Source organism: Callospermophilus lateralis, chromosome 8 (assembly GCF_048772815.1).
Source record: "Callospermophilus lateralis isolate mCalLat2 chromosome 8, mCalLat2.hap1, whole genome shotgun sequence".
NCBI classification, from domain to species: Eukaryota; Metazoa; Chordata; class Mammalia; order Rodentia; family Sciuridae; genus Callospermophilus; species Callospermophilus lateralis.
The window spans coordinates 74,530,592-74,551,942 of NC_135312.1; positions in this window are offsets into that span (position 1 = coordinate 74,530,592).

Genomic DNA, 21,351 nt, shown 5'->3' on the forward strand with positions numbered 1-21,351 from the left:
CCCAGACCAGGAAGCGAGGACTGCCCTAGGGTACTGTGGTACAGGAAAGTCAAGGGGAGCAGGGAAGTGGCCCCCACGAGTGGCCCTCAGACCATGCCCAGAAAAGCAGTGAGCTAGAAGAGCCACCAGAGGCTAAAGCAAGGAGCCAGGCCAGGGAACAGAGAGCGGAGGGCCAGGGATTGTGTACCGGGCTCAGGAAAGTGGAAAAGATGTGTGACGAATGTCAGGGGATCCATCAGGGGACAGTCAGGCTCCAGGCCCAGGACCACCTCCAGGTTTCAGGGTTCCTGGTGCTGGACCAAGTACCCAGGGAGAAAAAGTTTCCCAGGCATGGGGCAGGGCATTTTTTTCCATAAGGAACCCTGGATCAGATGAGAATCTAACGCCAGGGTCCTGGCATAGGAGGCCAGAAAAGGGGAGGGGTAATGAAGGAGGCCCATGAGAAAGCACTGCAGAGCGTCAGCGTGGGTGCACATAGGAGCGAGACCCAGCACCCAAGCCAAATGCCAAAGCAAGGGACACACCTGATCAATGGTTATGGGAGACCCAAGAAGCAGGAGAACTGCGAGTACCAGAAAAAAGCTCCAGGGGAAGTGGAGGAAGTGGCTGCATGAGGATCAGGAGAAGACAAGGGACACCTAAGCGAGCCCACTGGTGGGCCCAAGCAAGGGGCCCCAAGTTCATACCCAACAGGACAAGACTCCTTGCTGTGCCATGGGCCATGAAGTACAAGGTCAGAGACTCAGGTGAACCCCCAGGTCCAGGGTTTGGAGTGCAAAGGGTCAAGGTAGCGAGGCCTGGGTTGCGTTAGGGGCAACATGAAGGCCAGAGGGCAGGGGAGGGAAGGGTGGGGATTGCTCAGAACTGGGTTGGAGCAAGTCCATGTTAACTGCCATGCCTCAAGGTTAAGGCAGTGAAGAGGACTCAGGCGAGTGGCAGGGCTGGGTTTTCCATAGGGAGCATTAAGGGCACAGAGGCTAGCCAATTCCGATCCTCTGCTCCAGGTGAGAAGATCTTCAGAGAGGGACCAGAACCAATGGAGGTGCCAAAGAGAATACTGTGAGGGGATACCTGGTGTGCAGAAGTGGGGGTCATCGAGCTAACAGGACCCATTGTAGCAGCACAGCCTATCAAGAAGCAGGGCGAGTGGAGGGTCCGGGCAGTGCCAGAATACTACAGCATTAGGAGATCAGAGGCAAGGCACAGGAGGGGGCTGGCAAAAGAGGCTTCAAACCAAGAGACAGGGAAAGGGTTCTCAAGATGGGTAGTTAGGGTCTCAAGCAAGAAGCCCGGCCAAGTAATGGGGAGCCAAGTGCTATCACCTGGTCCTGGGTGAATAAAAGAAACATGGAGGGAAGCAGCGGCTAGGGGCAGGGGGCTAGGACATTTGACAATATTTGGGAGGGAAGGCAAGGGATTAAGCAGGGGGCAGTCAGGCTCCATGCCCAGGGCCACCTCCAGGTTTCAGAGTTCCTGGTGAAGGACCAAGCACACAGGGAGAGCAAGGGGCAAAAGTGAGGGGTGGAAGACATCTCCCACCTTGGTGTCAGGTGGAACTCATATAGTCCAGCATCCAGGGTAGTGGCAACTCACACCTCCAGGTGAGAAACACCTCCCACCTGGGAATTGGAATATCTCCTATACTACCTTAGCCAGGGTACAGGAGACATTCTCCTTCAACAAGATACACCTCCTATCTTGGTATGTAGCAGTGATCATCTATACCATAACAACCATAATAGAGGCTTTAAAGCAGGAGACCCCTCCCACATGGGTGTCTGCGAGAGCTGGTAAACCCACGCAGACCAGGTAGAGGGAAGTCACCCTTCTGGGCTGCAGATCACTCCCACCCGAGTGTCAGGTGAAGCTCCTTAACCACTGAAGCCATGGTAGAGGCGACTAGCACCTCCAGGCGAAACACACCTCCCACCTGGGAATGGGGTTAACTCCTATATTGGCTTAGCAAGGGTAGAGTGGATTCATCCCTCCAGGTGGAAGACCCCTCACACATGGGTGTCTGGTGAGGGCGGATCTTATACACCTGCACTCTGGGTAGCAGTGATTCGCCCCTCCAGGTGAAAGACTCCTCCTACTGGGGGTAGGAGGCCGTGCTTTTACCCCCAAAGCCAGTGTTTAAGGGACTCGCCCCTCCAGGCGGGAGACCCTCCTACCTGGGTGGGGGGTTGCCTATACCGCTTCAGCCAGAGCATTGGGGACTCACCCCTCCAGGCAGAAGACCCCTCCCGCCAGGATGTTACGAGGAACTTGTAGACCACCTTAGACAGGGTAGAGGAGGCTTGCCCATCCAGGCGGGAGAACCCTCCAACCTGGCTGTCATTAGAGTTCATCTACCAACACAGCCATGGTAGAAAGTACTTGCCCCTTCTTGCGGGAGACCCCTCGCACCAAGGTGTCAGTGAGGGCTCATATACAGCCACAGCCAAGATAGAGGGGACTCACCCCTCCATGCAGGAGATCCCTCCCACCAGGGTGTCTGGCACAGCTTGTATACCTCCACAACCAGGGTAGAGGGGACTTGCTGCTAAGTTGCAAGACCCTTTCCACCTGTGGGTCAGGGGATATTTTATACTGCCACAGTAAAGGTGGAGGGGACTTGCTCATCCAGGCGGGAGACCCCTCCCACCTGGATGTTTGTGTGGGAGATCCTATACAGCCACAACCAAGTAGAGGGGATGCTCCCCTTCACACTGGAGACCTGTCCCACCTGTGTTTCAGGGGGGAGTTATTATACTGCTACAGCCAGGGTAGAGGAGACTCACCCCTCCAAGTGGGAGAGCCCTTCCACCTGGGTGTTCTCTGGAGCTCCTATAGTGCTGAAGCCAGGGTACAGGGGATTCACTCCTCTAGGCAGGATAACCCTGCCATCTGGGTGTCAGGGGGAGTTTCTATACCACTGCAGCCAAGGTAGAGAAGACTTGCCCTTCCAGTCAGGAGAACCCTCCCAACTGGGTGTCTGGTTTAGCTCCTATACCTCTGCAGCCAGGGAAAAGGGAACTCACCCCTACAGGCGGGAGACATCTTTCACCTGGGTATCAGGAGGAGCTCCCATACTGGCACAGCCAGGGTAGAGGAACACACCCCTGCAGGTGGAAGACTCCTCCCTCCTGGGTGTACTGAGAGTTCTTATATAGCAAGAGCTAAAGTAGAGTGTACTCGCCCATCCAGGTGGGACACCCCTCCTACCTGGGTGTCTGGAGAGCTTGTATACCATCAAAGCCAGCATTGAGGGGACTCGCCCATCAATGCAGAAGACCACTCTCATCTGTGTGTAGTGAGGCACTTATATACCGCCTGAGCCAGGTAGGGAAGACTCACCACTCCAGGTGGGAGACCCCTCCCAGTTTTATATCTCTACTTCCAGGATGGAGGGGACTCATAGCTCCAGACATGAGACCACTCCCAGTTGTGTGTCACGGGGAGATTCCTTACCCTTGCTGCAGCAGCCATGGTACAGAGAACTCGCTCCTCCAGGGGAGAGAACCTTCCAACCTGGGTGTCAGAGAAAGCTAGTATACCACTGCAGCCAGGGTAGAGGGGACTCGCTCCTTCAGGTGTGAGATCCCTCCCATCTTGGAATGCTAGGGGAGCTCCTATACCACAGCAGCGAGAATAGAGGGGACTCACCCTTAAAAGCACCAGACTCATCCCACCTGAGATTCTGGAAGAGCTGGTACACCCCCTCAGGCAGGGTAGAGGGAAGTCACCCCTCTGGGTGGGAGACCCCCTCCCATCTGGGTGTCAGGGGAACCTCCTTAACCACTGCAGCCAGTGAAGAGTGGACTCGCCCCTCTAGGCAGAAGATCCCTTCCACTTGAGTGTCAGATGAAGCTCATAGCCCAGCAGCCATAGTAGAGGCAACTCGCCCCTGTAGGCGGAAGACCCCTCCCACCGGGGTATCATGTGGAGCTCCTATATCTCCACAGACAGGGTAGAGGGGACTCGTCCCTCCACTCAGGAGACCTCTCCCACCTGGGTGTAGCGGGGAGCTCCTATATTGCTGCAGCCAAGGAAGAGGGGACTCACCCCTCCAGGCGGGAGACCTCTCCCACCTGGATGTCAGGGGAGCTCCTATCCCACTGCAGCCAGGGTAGAGGGAACTCTGTCCTCCAAAAGGGAGACCTCTTCCACCTGGGCAGCTCCTACACTGCTGCAGCAGTGTAGAGGGGACTCTAGCCTCCTAGCCAGAGACTCCTCCCAATTGGGTTTCAGGGGAGCTCCTATACTGCAGGAGCCAGGGTAGAGGGGACTCACCCCTCCAGGAGAGAGATGCCTTCCATTACAGTGTCCTGGGGAGGTCCTATACTGCTGAAACCAGGGTAGTGGGGACTCACTTCTCTAGGTGGGAGAATCCTCCCACCTGGATGTCAGGGGGAGTTCCTACACTGCTGCAGGCAGGATAGAAAGGACATGCCCTTCCAGTCGGGAGACACTCCCACCTGGGTGTCCAGGTGAGCTCCTATACATCTGCACCCAGGATAGTGGGGACTTGGCCCTCCAATCTGGAGACCCTTCCCTCCTGCGTGTCCTGGAGAGCGTGATTACAACAGCAGCCAGGATAGAGAAGACTTGTCCCTAGAGGCGAGACACCCCTCCTACATGGGTCTCAAAGGGAGCTCCTATATTGCCACAGCCAGGGTAGAGGAAACATGCCCCTTGCAGGCAGAAGACCCCTCCCACCAGAGTGCACTGAGAGCTCTTGTATGGCAAGAGCTAAAGTAGAGTTGACTCGTCCTTCCCTGAGGGATACTCCACCCACCTGGGTGTCTTGGAGAGCTTATATACAGCCACAGCCACAGCCATAGTAGATAGGACTCATTGTTCCTGGCGGGAGACCCCTAGAACCTGGGTGTCTGGGGCAGTTTCTATACCTCTTCACCTGTGTACAGGAGACAAGCCACTACAGTCGGGAGACCCCATACCCTGGGTGTTGGTGGGAGCTCCTATACCGCAATTGCCAGAGGAGAGGGGACTAGACCCTCCAGGTGGAAGATCCCTTCCACCTGGTTGTCAGGGGAGTTCATATACTGCCACAAGTATTGCCGCAGTCTGGCTGGGCACAATTCAGGAGCCACTTGTCAAAAGAAACTAACTTTATTTTTAGAACCACACAAGATAAAAAAACAGCTCCTCAGGAAAAAACCCTCAGAGCCCAACTGCCACCACCGGCTTCCCACAAGCCACACAGCCCAACCCAGCCTCTTCCTCCCACAATCCTCCTGCTCTTGACGCCGATTGGCTGGGTCACATGGGTGGAGCCAAAAAAGTTCCCCAATGAGCAGCTCCGTAGTCTGAAAGGGCAGGGAAACAGCCCAATGAGCATTACCGCAGAGGAGCCAATCAGCAAGATGTTGCTAGATGTTGCTGGGGCCGCTGTGAGCCAATCATCAGCTGGTAGTCTGAAAGGGCAGGGAAACAGCTCAATGAGCATCTCCACAGAGGAGCCAATCAGCTAGGTGTTGCTAGGGCCGCTGTGAGCCAATCATCAGCTGGCAGTCTGAAAGTTTGCTGGAGCCCCTTCAGCTATGGCTCTCAACATCTCCCCCTCTCTGTTTAAACAACAAGCATGTGGCTTAGGGACCTTGCCTGCCTTAGGTTGTTCAATAGTACATATGGTCCTTACACGTTAGGTTGGTACCATTGTAATTGGATCTTACCCGTCACTGACTACCGGTCCAGTACAGCCACACCTGTGTGGAGGTCTTTGTACCAGTGGGGGAGTGAGGTTCTTTGCCTCACCTCTGTTAGCCCCCAAATTTTAGCTGAATGATCATGACAAGCAGAAGGGAGGAAGATACACCAAGCCAATTGATGGCTCCTTTTGGAAAAATTGAACCACCGATGACATCATCAGCAAAAATACCCCAACACTACCACAAGTCCCTGCACTAACAGATAGTTCACAATGCATATAGTTTAGTTCACAATGCGTAAAGTGATCCAGCTAAGTTCTGTAAGCAGTTCAGTGATGGCTATTGCAGAAGTTGTAGATTGGTTTTATCTTTGTCTTCATGCACTGGGATGAAGATAGGAATTCTGGCAATAATGGCTAAAGAAAAAATTATGTAACACTCCAGAAAGCACTAAAAGAAAACAATTATCTTTACAATGGCTAAAGAAAAAATTATGTACCATTCCAGAAGGCATTAAAAGAAAACAATTTTCTTAATAATTTACATTATATTTAAGAGAATTATTAAATATGATGAAAAGGAAAGGTGAAAGTAAACAGATCTGTTAACCTCCTTTTTTGTTCATATTTTAAAACAATCCTCAAAAGCTGTTTACCCAATTTAAATTAAACCATTTAAATCGCGTGAATAAAAAAAAAAATTATTTGTATCCATTTTTTCATGAGCGCTCATCATATATGATATATGGACATACATTCAAACATATAACACAAAACACAAGTGTGCACACATACATACGACACATACCATAATAGTAAAGGTCTTATAACTTTTTACAGGTGAAATCTCCATTGCAATCTTTAAAAACTCTATAGTCACAAAATAGAACTGATCAGCAAAACATTAACCTAGGTCTGTATGAGCTCAAAAAACAAAATAGAACTTCATTTCATATTTATTTCAATAATAAAATAGATATTAAAGAAAGCATTCTGGTTCTGTCGCAGATGTAAGAATAACCAAACTGGAGTTCTGGATATCAGCTGTTATGGATTTGAGCTAAATCACCTTCTTTTTGGTCTGTAGAAATCGCTTTAGTTAATCTGTCTGGAATCCAAATCAGCTGTTGTTCTCCCTGTGGAAACACACAAAGAGACCCCTGACTCCAGACAATTACTGGGTCAGGACATTTCCATTGTCCTGTTAGAATATCCTTCCAAAGTACCTTGGGCTTATGTACATTTTTTGGAGACATATGCCTTTCAGCAGCACTAAGCCCTGATGAATCCAAATTTAAAAAGTTTAGAGTAAAAAGGGTTATTTTAAGTTTATCTTTGGGGAATATATACCCCTTCCCAATTCCTTCTTTTTACTTCAATAAGTACATTTTAATAGTTTGATGAGCTCTTTCAACTAAGCCTCGTACCTGTGGATTGTATGGGATTCTTGTTATATGAGTAATGCCAAATGATGAGCAAAATTGTTTAAAAGAGGTAGAAGTATAACCAGGGGCATTATCTGTTTTTAACTGTTTTGGAACGCCCACAGTACCAAAATTTTGTAAGCAATGAGCTATAACATCTTTTGTTTTTTCTCTGGCATGAAGGGAGCCCATCAAAAACCTAGAAGAAGTATCAACTGCAACATGCAAATATTTTAGTTTTCCAAATTCTGGCAAGTGTGTGAAGTCCATCTGACAAATATGGTTAGGTATCAATCCTTTAGGATTGACTCCAAGATTAACTGGTGGTAAAAAGGTCACACAATTTTGAAATTGTTTTATTATTTGTCTAGCTTGTTCATTAGTTATTTTAAAACGCTTTTGTAAAGTATTAGCATTGATATGGAACTTTTTATGAAAATTAATAGCTTCTTCTAGTGTAGAGAAAATATGTATGTCATGTGTAGTATTATCTGCTAAATCATTGCCCAAACTAAGGGCTCCAGGCAATCCTGTATGTGCCCTGATATGTCCTTTAAAGAATGGATCTTTTCTGTCCCAGATTAGACTTTGTATAGTGGAAAGCAAAAAGAAAAGAGTAGAGGAAGGGGAAATCCTACCAGCATCTTTAAGGGATACTATAGCATTAACTATATACTGACTATTGGAAAATAAATTAAATACAGAATTTTTAAACATCACAAAAGCCTGTAATACTGCCTTAAGCTCTACGTTTTGAGCTGATTGTTTGGGTACTAAAAATGTAAAAGATTGATCAGGTGTAACTATTGCTGCTGTACCATTACTTGATCCATCAGTGAATATATATGGAGCATTCCCGATAGGTGTTTTTCTTGTAATTTTTGGAAAAATTACAGGATGTGATGACCAAAAAGACAATAAAGGATTAGATGGTAAGTGGTTATCAAATGAAACATTAGATTTGCACATGATTATTGCCCAAGTATTTAACTCATTAGCTAACTCATCAATTCAATTCATAGTATATGGAGTAATAATTTTATTGGGAGAAATTCCAAACACTCCTTTTGTTGCATTTATTCCCTTGAATATTAATTGTCCTACACCCTCAGGATACCTAGTAAAAATAATGTTAGGAGAATAAGATAAATGTATCTATAACAATGGACCTTATTGCCAAAATACTCCTGTAGGAATATTTTTTGTTGGTAGTACAATAAGTAATAAAGGCAAACTTATATCAATTCTATTCAAATGCATATTTTCCATATATGTTTCAATGATTTTTAATGCCTTTCTTGCTTCAGGCGTTAACATTCGGGGAGAATTTGGATCTGATGGACCTTTTAGGATATCAAATAAAGGTCCCAACTCTCCTGTTGGTATACCTAGATAAGGCCTTATCCAATTTATGTCTCCTAATAACTTTTGAAAGTCATTAAGTGCATTGAGTTGATTTACACGTATTTGAATTTTTGGTGGACGGCCATGGTTGAGGATAATAGAACTCCTAAATAATTAATTGGAAAATTTAATTGTACTTTATCTATTGTTATGTCTAGATTATAATTTTTAATATGTTTGTAAGTGTGGCATAACATTCTAGCAATGTGTTTTTAGCTTTGTGTGCTAATAATACATCATCCATATAGTGAAATATTTGTAGTTCAGGACTTAGATTTCTAAGTGGCTGGATTGCTTTGTTAACATAAATTTGACACATAGTTGGGCTGTTAGGCATCCCTTGAGGGAGTACTTTCCATTCATATCTCTGATCAGGACCTTCATGATTTAGTGCAGGGATAGAAAATGCAAAACCTGGTCTATCCTCAGGATGAATTGGAATTGAAAAAAAACAATCCTTAATATCTATAACTAAAACATACCAAGTTTTTGTCAAAGCAGACAATTGAGGAATCCCCGATTGAGCAGGTCCCATAATAACCATCTCATTATTAATGGCTTTTAAATCTTGCAATAATCTCCATTTACCAGATTTCTTTTTATGACAAAAATGGGAGTATTATGGGGAGATACAGAAAGTTGTATATGTCCTTCCGCTAATTGTTGTTTGACCAGATCATGGGCTGCTTGTATCTTTTCTTTAGTCAGGGGTCACTGAGGAACCCAAACTGGTCTTTCTGATTTCCAAGTAATTTTTATTGTCTCAGTGGCCCTTTCTGAAAATCCAACCCATGTCTGTCTGTTCCTTGATCTATTTGTATTGGTGCTGCTATACCTTGTTCTTGTTTTCCTAATCTTTTTCCTTTCCTAAAACCTTGTCTAGTCATAATAGTGGGTGCATTTTGTTTGATGTTATTTGTTAATGTCAAACCTAATTGATCTAGGACATCTCATCCCCATAAATTTATAGGAAGATGATCCAAAACATATTGCTGTATAGTTCCTTCACATCCTTCAGGATCCTTCCAATCTAATACCATTGCCCTTCTATGGGGAATAGTTGCCACTCCTAGGCCTCGAAGCGTTTGAATGACTTGTTTTAATGGCCCATGTTTTGGCCATTCTTGACGAGAGATGATGCTAAGGTCTGCACCTATTTCCAGTAGCCCATTAAATTCATGTGCTTGAATATTTAGTTTAAGCATGGGGCGAGAATCTGAATTTAAAGACAGCATAGCCCAATCTACGCCTGTGGAGCCTAAACTCTTGGAACCTCTTTCTATAGCACGACTGAAAAATTTATCATGTAGGCTTGGTATTATTACTAACTGTGCTATTCTATCTCCTGGTGAAATTACTGATATACCATTTGGAGAACTGGGTATAATTTTTATTTCACCTTCATAATTGGGATCAATTATCCCAGGACTTATCATAAGTCCTTTTAGAGTAGAAGAGCTGTGTCCCAATAATAAGCCTACTGTTCCTTTGGGAAGATGTCCTTTCACCCCTGTGGAATGATTTGAACTCCCATCTCTGGAGTTAATACTGATCAGGGGGAGGCGCAGATGTCCAACCCTGCGCTCCCTCTGGTGTGTCTGATGAGGGACCTGACGGACAATGTGTTCTGAGCACTACCCAGATGGGGTTGCTGGGTTCCTCCAGTGCTCCGTATATTTGTTGTTTTGGGCCCCAGAGCATTGGGCCCCCCTGTCCACTTTTTGGCAATGGAGCACAATGCCTTTCTCCACGATATCGTGGATAAACACTTGGTCATTTTTCGTTTTTTGATAATGCAGTACCCTCTATGGTGGTTTGAGAAGGGCATTCATTAGCCCAATGTCTCCCTCTACGGCATCGTGGGCAAATACCCGGTATTCTACTCCTTTGATACCTAGTTTTGTTAAACCCTCCTCCTAAGGGGCAATTCCTTTTAAAATGTCCTGTTTGTTCACAATTGTAGCATGTTCTTGGCCTGGAATCTAAAGCCTGTTTTACTGCAGCTGCCACAATTTTCTCTTGTTCATTAATGTCTCTGGCATCTAAAGCCTGTTTTACTGCAGCTGCCATGACTTGCTCTTGTTCATTAATGTCTCTACAAAATTTAATATATGTGTTTAAATCTTCATGTTTCCATGGTCTAATGATATCTCTGCACCAACGATTCGCTTGGTCATAAGCCAGTTGTTTTATTAATGGCATTGCTTGTTCTGTATTCCCAAAAACTCTGGTAGCTGTTTGAATAAGCCTATCTACAAATTCAGCATAAGATTCATTAGCTCCTTGTATTATCTTAGATAATTGACCTTGTAAACCTCCGTGTCCTTGTAAAGTCTTCCATGCCTTAACTGCATCTACAGCAATTTGTGAATATACACCAGGATCATATGCAATTTGTTGTTGCTTATCCTCATAAGGTCTTTTTCCTAACAACATATCTAGATTTCTCTGAGGATAACCAGCTGCTGCATTTCACCTAGCTGTCTCCTTGCAAAATTCCTCATTGGCAACCTTCCATAACAGGTATTGTCCTCCATTTAGCACAAATTTACACATATTATCCCAATCTGCTGGCGTCATGTTCAAGTTGGTAAAGAATTCGACCAAGCTTACAGTGAAGGGTGCTTGAGGACCATAGGTTGTTACAGCCTCTTTTAGCTGCTTCACTGTTTTGAAATTTAAAGCATGGTAAATTCGCTGCCCTCCTACCTCAAATACAGGGCATGTTAATACTTGAGATCCTGTCTCAGGATCCGAACTATCAACTGTGGGGGTTGGGAGCCTCTCAGCAATGGAGGTGGCCTTGTCAGTTGGACACTTACATCCTCTGGTGATAGAAAGGTGTTAGTAGCAGTCTCCTGTAGAGGTGGTGCGGTTGGTTGGACACTTAAGCCCTCTGGTGATAGAAAGGTTTTAGTAGCAGTCTCCTTTTGTAACTTTCCCCCTTATGGCTTTTTCTGCTCTAAACTTTCTTTCTCTTTCTGATTAGCTCAAAAGACCTTCTCTTTTACTTGAATCTTTTCCTCTTTCTGACTAACTTGAGAGACGTCCTCTATTACTTGAATCAATATGTCTTCTCCTTCCTCTACCTTTGTCTGAATTGAAGGCTTTAGACTAAGCAAACCAGATACCAACGCCCACAATGACAATGTGCCAGCTGGCAGAGTTCCTGGGCTATTCTTTTCTATTCTTTTTAAATCTTCACCATGATGGTTCCATTGTGATATATTTAACAACTCCTCCTTAAAAAGCCATGGGCTACATTTTTGCATTGTATCAACGTATGCCCTGACTGTTCTTGATTTTACTGAGATGCCTTCTTCCTCTAACAATTTACTTAACACTCTTTCAGTTTGTTTTTCACTAATTTCTGATCCCGTATTTCTACTATAATACAACCCATCAAGTTGACGCCAAACAAAACTGAGACAGAATGAAATAAAAATGGAACAACAAAAATTCATTATAGCCTTTCTATCCTCCTGACATGTGCATCCGTCCTTTCTCCCTATCTGTTCCTCAGACGTAAATAGTTTTTCCTCAGATGTGAGCGTTTTTTTTTTACGTCTCACTCATCTTCAGGGACAGGCAACTTAAAACAAAAATGAAGCAAAACAAAAGAGGAAAATGGCTACCCATCCTCTCGCCCTGCCCTCAGGGGCGAGCAGTTTACTTACCCTCAGTCGCTCCCTGTGCGAGCCACCAAATGCCGCAGTCTGGCTGGGCACAATTCAGGAGCCACTTGTCAAAAGAAACTAACTTTATTTTTAGAACCACACATGATAAACAAAACAGCTCCTCAGAAAAAAACCCTCAGGGTCCAACTGCTACCACCGACTTCCCACAAGCCACACACCCCAACCCAGCCTCTTCCTCCCACAATCCTCATGCTCTTGATGCCGATTGGCTGGGTCGCATGGGTGGGGCCAAAAAAGTCCCCAATGAGCAGCTCCGTGGTCTGAAAGGGCAGGGAAACAGCCCAATGAGCATCACCACAGAGGAGCCAATCAGCTAGATGTTGCTAGATGTTGCTGTGGCCGCTGTGAGCCAATCATCAGATGGTAGTCTGAAAGGGCAGGGAAACAGCTCAATGAGCATCTCCACAGAAGAGCCAATCAGCTAGGTGTTGCTGGGGCTGCTGTGAGACAATCATCAGCTGGCAGTCTGAAAGTTTGCTGGAGCCCCTTCAGCTGTGGCTCTCAACAAGTATGGTAGAGGGGACTTGCCACTGGAGGCGGGAGACCTCTTCCACCTGGGTGTAGAGGGAACCTCCTATACCACTGCAGTCAGGGTACAGGGGAATCGCCCCTCCAAGCAAGAGACCCATCCAACCTGGGTGTCAGGAAAAGCTAGTGAACCACTGTAGCCTGGTAAAAAGGACTCGCCCCTTCAGGCGGGAGACTCTCCCATTTGAGTATAGGGGAGAACTCGTAAAATACAACAGCCAGGATAGAGAGGACTCTCCCCTCAAAGCACAAGACCCCTATCACCTGGGTGTCTGGGAGAGCTGGTACACCCCCTCAGGCAGAGTAGAGGGAAATCACCCCTCTAGGCGGGAGACCCTTTCCACCTGGGTGTCAGAGGAAGATTCTTAACTACTGCAGGCAGGATAGAGTGGACTCACCCTTTTAGGCGGAAGACCTCTCCCACCTGGATGTCAGGTGGAGCTCATATACCCCAGCAGCCAGGATAGAGGCAACTTGTATCTCCAGGTGAGAGATACCTCCCACCTTGGAATGGGGGTAACTCCTATACCTCATTAGCCAGTGTAGAAGGGACTCGCCCCTCTAGTCGGGAGATGCTTTCCACATGGGTGTCTGGCTGGGGTTGGTTCATACAGAGCTTCAACTTGTTTAGCAGCGACTCGCCCGTCTAGGTGTGAGAACTCTCCCTACTTAGGGTAGTAGGCGGCTCTTATACGCACACAGCGAGGGTTTAGGGGACTCGGTCCTTCAGGCCAGAGACCCTCCCACCTGAGTGTCAGGGGTAACTTGTATACAACTTTAGCCATGGTAGAGAAGACTTGTCCATTCTTGCGGGATACCCCTCCAACCTGTCTGTTAGGGGGAGCTCTTATATCACCATATTCAGGGAAGAAAGTACTTGCCCCTCCTGGCTGGAAACCCCCTCAAACCAGAGTGTCAGAGGGTGCTCATATACCGCCACAGTCAGGATAGAGGGGCTCTCCCATTCAGGCAAGACACCCCTCCCACTTGGGTATCAGTGGGAGCTCTTATACAGCAGCTATGTAAGAGATACCTCGCCCCTTCAGGTGGGAGACCCCTCCCACCTGGGTGTTGGGGGAGCTCCTATACGACCTCAGGCAGGGTAGAGGAAAATCTAGCCTCCAGACTGGAGACCTCTTCCATCTGGGTGTCCTAGGGAGCTGCTACACTGCTTCATCAGAGTAGAGAAGACTCTAGCCTCCTGGCAGGAGACTCCTCCCAATTGGGTGTCAGGGGAGTTCCTATATTGCAGCTTCCAGGGTAGTTGTGACTCACCTCTCCAGGATGGAGACCCTCCAACCTGGGTGTCAGGGGGAGATCCTTTACTTCGACAGCCAGGGTGGAGGAGACTTGACTTTCCAGATGAGAGACTCATCCAAAGCTTGTGTCAGGAAAAGCTAGTAAACCACTGCAGCAAGGGTAGAGAGGGCCTGCCCCTGCATTCAGGAGACCTCTCCCACCTGGGTATCCTGGGAGCACTTATATGTCACCAGTCAAAGTAGAGTGGACTCTCTCCCTTCCAGGCAGGAGACCCCTTCTACCTGGGTGTGGGGTTAGCTTGTATCCTGCCAAAGCGAGGATACAGGAGACTTGCCTGTCCATGCAAAAGACCCCTCCTTCCTTTGTGTTGGGGTAGCTTGTATACCACCACAGCAAGGGTAGTGTGGACTAAACCCTCCAGGTTGGAGACTCCTCACATGTGGGTGTCAGGGGGAGCTCTTATACGGCCACAGCGAGAGTAGACGGGACTCGCCTATCCAAGGGTGAGACCTCTCCCACCTGGGTGTCAAGGGGAGCACGTATAGAGCCATAGGCAGTGTAGAGGGGAGTCTAGCATCCAGGATGGAGAATTCTCACACCTGGTTGTCAGAGGAACTCCTTTTCTGCAGCATCCATGGTAAAGGTGACTTGCCTCTCTAGATGGGAGACCCTTCCCACCTGGTTGTGGGGGTTATAGCTAGCATATCCTGCAGCCCTGGAAGGGGGACTCGACCCTCCAGACAAGAGACCCCTCCCACCTGGGTGTCAGGGGGAGCTCTTATACCACTGTATCTATCATAGAGGGTACTTTCCCCTTCAGGCAGAAGACCCCTCCCACCTGGGTGTAGGGGGCGCTTTTATACTGCCTCAGCTAGTGAAGAGAGGACTCGCCTCTCCAGGCGGGAGACCCCTCCCTCCTGGGCATCAGGGGAGCTCCTATATTGCTGCAGCTGGTTAGAGGGGATTCTAGCCTCCTAGCGGGAGACTCCTCCCAATGTGTGTCAGGGGAGATGGGAGCTCTTACACCACAGCAGCCAGTGTAGAGGGGACTTGCCCCTCCAGGAGGGAGACCCCTTTTATCTGGGTTTCAGGGGGAGGTCCTATGCTTCTTCAGCAAGGGTAGATTCGACTTTCCCTTCCAGTCTTGAGACCCCTCCCACCTGGGTGTCATGGGGAACTCCTTGATGCCACAGCCAGGGTAGAGCAAACACACCCCTGCAAGTGGAAGACCTCTCCCACCTAGATGTACTGGGAACTCTAACATGGAAAGAGCTAAAATAGAGGGAAATCACACATCCAGGCAGGATGCCTCTCCCACCTGGGTGTCGGGAGTGTTTGTATACTGCCAAAGCCAGGGTAGAGGGGACTCGCCTGTCCAAGTGGAAGACCACTACCCGCTGTGTGTAGGGGGGTGCTTGTATTTCACCTTTGCCTCAGTAGAAAAGACTCACCCTTCCAGGTTGGAAACCCTTCCACCTGGGTGTCTGGGAGAGCCTGTATACTGCCACAGCCAGGGGAGAGGAATCTCGCCCTTCCAAGCAGGAGACACCTCTCTCCTGGGTGTCTGGGAGAGCTGGTACACCCCCTCTGGCGAGGGTATAGGGAAGTTACCCCTCTAGGTAGGACACCCCTCCCAGATGGGTATCAGGGAAGCTCCTTAACCGCTGAAGCCAGGGTAGAGTGGACTTGTCACTCCAGGCGAAAGACCCCTTCCACCTGGCTTTCAGGTGGAGCACAGCACGTCCACTAGAGAAACACCTCCCAATTGGGAATGGAAGTAACTCCTACAAAGCCTTAGCCAGGATAGAGGGGACTCCCCACTCCAGTTGAAAGATCCCTCCTACCTAGTTGTCAGGTGGAGCTCATATACCCCAGCAGCCAGGGTAGAGGCGACTCTCACCTCAAGGTAAGAGACACCTCCCACCTAGGAATGAGGGTAACTCCTATATCGTATTAGCAAGGGTAGAGGAAACTCGCCCCTCCAGGTGGAAGACCCCTCCCACATGGGTGTCTGGCGAGAGGGGGTTCCTATACATCTACAGTTAAGGTAGCAGCAATTCGACTATCCAGGCGGGAGGTCCCTCCCTCCTGGGGGTAGGAGGGGGCTCCTATACCCCCGCATCCAGGGATGAGGGGACTCACCTTTTCAGGCAGGAGACCCTTCCACCTGGGGGGTGGGGGTAGCTCATATACCAGTGCAGTCAGACTAGTGGGGACTCACATCTCAAATCAGGAGACTCCTCCCACCTGGGTGTCTCTGGGAACTTGTATACCATCTTAGCCAGCGTAGAGAGACTCACCCATCCAGGAAAGAGACCCCTCCAACCAGGCTGTCAACAGGAGCTCATAAACCAACACAGCCAGGGTAGAAAGTACTTGCCCATCCTGGAGGCAACTCTTACATGGCAAGAGCTAAAATAAAGCGGACTCACACTTCGAGGCAGGATACTTCTCCCACCTGGGTGTCAGGGGAGCTTATATACCATCAAAGCCAGGGTAGAGGGGACTCGCCTGTCCAAGCAGAAGACGACTCCCCACTGTGTGTAGGTGTCAGTGGGAGCCCATATACTGCCACAGCCAGGATAGAGGGGACTCACCCCTCCATGTGGGAGACCCCTCCCACCTTGGTGTCTGGGGGAGCTTGTATTCCTCTGCAGCCATTGTAGCGGGGACTCACTGATCCAGCTGGGAGACCCTTCCCACTTGTGTTTCAGGGGGATCTCCTATAACATCACATCCAGGCTAGAGGGGAATCGACCCTCCAGGCGGGAGACCCCACCCACCTGGGTTTTACGGGGAGCACTTATAATGCTGCAGCAAGTGTAGAGGGGACTCCCCTCTCCAGGAGGAAGACCCCTTCCACCTGGGTGTCCTGGGATGCTTCTACACCGCTAAAGCCAGGATAGAGGGGACTTGCACCTCTAGACAGGAGACCCATCCCACCTGGATGTCAGGGGGAGTTCCTACACCACTTCAGCCTTTGTAGAGTTGACTTGCCCTTCCATTCGCGAGACCCCTCTCACTTGAGTGTCTGGGTGAGCTGCTATCCATCCAGAGCAAGGGTAGAGGGGACTCGCCCCTTCAACGGGGAGACCCCTCCAACCTCAGTGTAAAAGGAGGCTTTATTACTGCAGGAGACAGGGTAGAGGGGACTCGCCCCTAAAGGCAGGAGACCCCTCCCACCTGGGTCTCATGGGGAGCTACTATACTGCCAAAGCCAGGGTAGAGGTAACATGCCCTTGTAGGTGGAAGACCCCTCCCACCTTAGTGTACTGGAACCTTTTTTATGACAAGAGCTGAAGTAGAGGGGACTCGCCCTTCCAGGCAGGATACCCCTCCCACCTGGATGTCAGAGAAGCTTGTATACTGACATAGTCTGGGTAGTGGAGATTTGCCTGTCCAAGCGGAAGACCAGTCTCACATGTATGTGTGTGGGGGGGGAGGTCATACACTGTCACATCCACTGTAGAGGGTCTTGCTCCTCCAGGAAGGAGACCCCTCCCACTTGCGCTTCAGGGGGAACTCTTATACCACTGCAGCCAAGGTAAAGGGGACTTGCCACTCCAGGAGGTAGACCCCTTCCACCTGGGTGTCCTGGGGTGCTTCTATACTGTTGAATCCAAGGTAGAGGGGCTTACATCTCTAGGCGGGAGACCCCTCCCACCTGGGTGTTATGGGAACTTGCAAACCTTTGCAGCCAATGTAGGGGGGTCTTGCCTCTCCTGGTGGAAGACCCCTCCCACCTGGGTGTGTGGAGATAAGATACTATACCACCATAGAGAGGGTAGAGGGGACTCACCTCTCCAGTCGGGAGACCCAATAACCTGGGTGTCTGGGGGAGATGCTATACTGCCAGAGCCAGGAGAGAGGGGATTTGAACATCCAGGCAGAAGATCCCTTCCACCTGGTTGTCAGGGGAGTTCATACACTGCCACAGGCAGGGTAGAGGGGACAAGCCACTTGTTGCAGGAGATCCCTCCCACCTGGGTGTAGGGGGGAGCTCCTATACCACTTTAGCCAGGGTACAGGGGACTCCTTATCCAGGCAGAATACTCCACGCACCTGTGTTTTGGGGGGAAATTTTATTCCACCTTTGCCAGGGTAGAGGGGACTCGCCCCTGTAGGACAAATAACCCTTCCACCTGGTTGTCAGAGGAGTTTCTTTACTGCCACAGGGGAGTAAAGAAACAGGACAGAGGGGACTCACCACTCAAGGTGGTAGACCCTCCATGGGGTGTCAGGGGGAGATGCTTTATTGCCTCAGCCATTGTAGAGGGGATTCACCCCTCCAGGTGAAAGACCCATCCAACCTAGGTATCAGGGAAAGCTAGTATACCACTGCAGCCAGGGTAGAGGGACTCGCCCACTCAGGTGGGAGACCCCTCCTTTCTGGGTAAGGGGAAGACCTCGAATACAAAAGCTGACAAAATAGAGCAGACTTGCCCCTGGTTGTCAGGTGGAGCTCATATACCTAAGCAGCCAGGGTAGAGGCGACTTGAATCTCCATGTGAGAAACACCTCCCACCTGAGAATGGGAGTAACTCCTATACTGCCTTAGCCAGGGTAGAGGGGACTTGCCTCTCCAGACTGTAGACCCCTCCAACCTGGAGGTCAGGTGGAGCTCATATACTCCAGCAGCCAGGGTAGAGGTGATTGGCACCTCCAGGCAAGAGACACCTCCCACCTTGAAATGGGGGTTACTCCTATACTGCCTTAGCCTGGGTAGAAAGGACTCACCCCTCCAGGTGGGAGACCCCTCCCACCTGGGTGTCTGGCAAGGGGGGTTCTTAAGCAGCTGCAGCGGGGATAGCAGTGACTGGGTCCTACAGGCGGGAGACCCTTCCTTCCTGGGGATAGGAGGTGGCTCTTATAACCCTGCAGCCAGTATTGTGGGAACTCGACCCTTCAGGGAGGAGTCCCTCCCATCTGGGTGTGGGGTGTTAGCTCAGATACCACTGAAGCCAGGGTAATGGGGACTCACCCCTCCTGGCAGGATACCCCTCCCACCTTGTTGTCGAGGGGAACTTGTATACCACCTTAGCCAGGGTAGAGAAGACTCGTCCATCCAGGCAGCAGACCCCTCCAACCTGCCTGTCAGTAGGAGCTCATATACCACCACAGCCAGGGTAGAAAGTACTTTCCCCTCCTGGCAAGAGACCCCTTCCTTCACGGTGTCAGGAATGAAAGAAAAGTGACCACAATACTTGCAGTGATCACTGCTTTATTGCAGCAGTGGCAAAGAGGAGAGAGAGAGAGAGAGAGAGAGAGAGAGAGAGAGAGAGAGAGAGAGAGAGAGAAAAGGAGGAAAGAGAGAGCAAGGGAGAGCAAAAGTAAGAGAGGGAGACAGTGAGAGTAGAGAGGGGGCCTGGCAGAAGGTAATTTTTATACCCAAATTCTAATGGGATCTCTGGGTCTGCAAGCTACCTTGTTGGTGACAATGATTAGAACACACATTAAGTGATAAGGGTGACATCTTCTGCCTTCAGGCAGATGGGGCAAGGTTCAATTGTGGGTTTCTTTTGCACCAGAAATGTGGGGGTCAAGGGTTCAGCCTTGAGTGGGGTTGAGTATTCAGACTTGATGCAAATAGGTGATAAAGGACCAGACAGAGGGGTGTTTGAGTGCATGGGTTATCATGCAGACAACTTAATTCAGCCTGTCCTATCTATTGTTAAGAGTCAGCGGAGTTACCATAGGGGTCGCTCATGGGGGAACTTGAGAGCAGCTTCTTAGTTCTGCTAGTGCCATTTGCGGTAGGATGTGTTCAGGTCTTGCTTGACCATGTGGCTTCCCTTGAAAGAATCAGAGATGTCCCCTGTCTCCAATGACCCTGCTATTCACAGCAAGTACAGCTTTTGGCTTTTCATTCTCCCTAGTCTCATTAATCTCTCTGATCAGGAGGTTATGATCCCAGAGTTGCAAATATTTTTGGAGAAGTTCTCTGTTCCCAAGATTCAGACTGACTCAGAGGGTAAGAGCCAAATATTGGTTTTCTTGGCCATTTTAATTTAAGTCTTGATCTTAAACATGCAGAGAAGTCAGTTTCACCAGTCTTAAATTAAGAGTACTGGGCTTTAGCTGAAGTCTGGCTTATTTTTGATTTATTGTGTCATGTAGTAAGATGGGAGGCAGAGCCTTATCTCAGGAAAGGCGGGGCTCTTTATAAATCTTAGGTAAAGTGTTCTAGTATTAAAGCTAATCTTTTCTTTTAAATATCATTGTATAAAGTTTACATATGTTGTTGTTCAATGTCACATGAATATTAGAACACAATATGATATAACATTAAAATTGTATCCCAGTGTACAGAGCTTTATATTCATCTTATTGATAACATATCCAGTTATATAAAATTAAATGATATTAATAAATCTCTAATATGTTATGTTATAAGCCTAAAATTACCATGCAACATTTTGGAGAAAACCAGCTTGATATAATGTATTTTTTTAAAGCTTCTATCTTAAAGATTTATATAATTATATTTATATAATTGTGGTGCTATTACTCTTCTTTGTATATTAAATGTGTTGGGAAATATGAACACATTTAATATACAAAGAAGAGTAATAGCACCACAATTACAATTGATGTTTTTACATTAATCAAGTTGTGCTCTTAAAGAAATAACATTTTATAACATGGCAAAATAACAATCATTGTTTAACCATAGTTTTATAATGCTTAATTCTTTCAAGATTACTTGCTCAAAATACTTACATATATTCCCAACTTACACAGACCTCTTTATCACTTATTTAAACCTATAGAGCTAACATATAAAGATCTTCTTTATCACTTGCTTAAACCCTCTTATGTACTTAATCATATAGACTTTCTTATCCAGAAACCTTTTTTCCCTTCTATTAAATCCATACTTAGGATCTTCTAATTTCTTTTTCCCATCTGTTAATCCCTTATTTATTCTCATTTTGAAACACTCCTTGTAAATTTCTGAATTTAGGCAAAATATTCCAATTTAATAAGAGATATTCTGTTATTTGCAGGACACAATTAATCACATCTGTTTACTATTTTATGAAAACATAAACAATGTTTAAGTAAATAGAATTATACTTTTGGAGGAATGGACAAGAGGCAAGGCACCTAAAATAGCACCAAAAATAGGAAAAAAATCTTTATTTGGTTATCGCCAGAAGGCAGAGCTGATGCTGTAATCAATTAATCCCCTGAACTCCAAGTTTAGGTAAATTTCAGAATTTTATAACCAGCATGTATGGGGTGGTGCTCAGAAGCTCACAGTCAGCAGAAGTTTACATAAAAGCTGTTTTTTTCTGTGTTCTGGGCAAGTTAACCCTTCAAGGACACCTGAGAAAGGGAGCTCTTCTTTTTCCCTTTCCTCTCCCTGCCAGCTGATACCATGGAT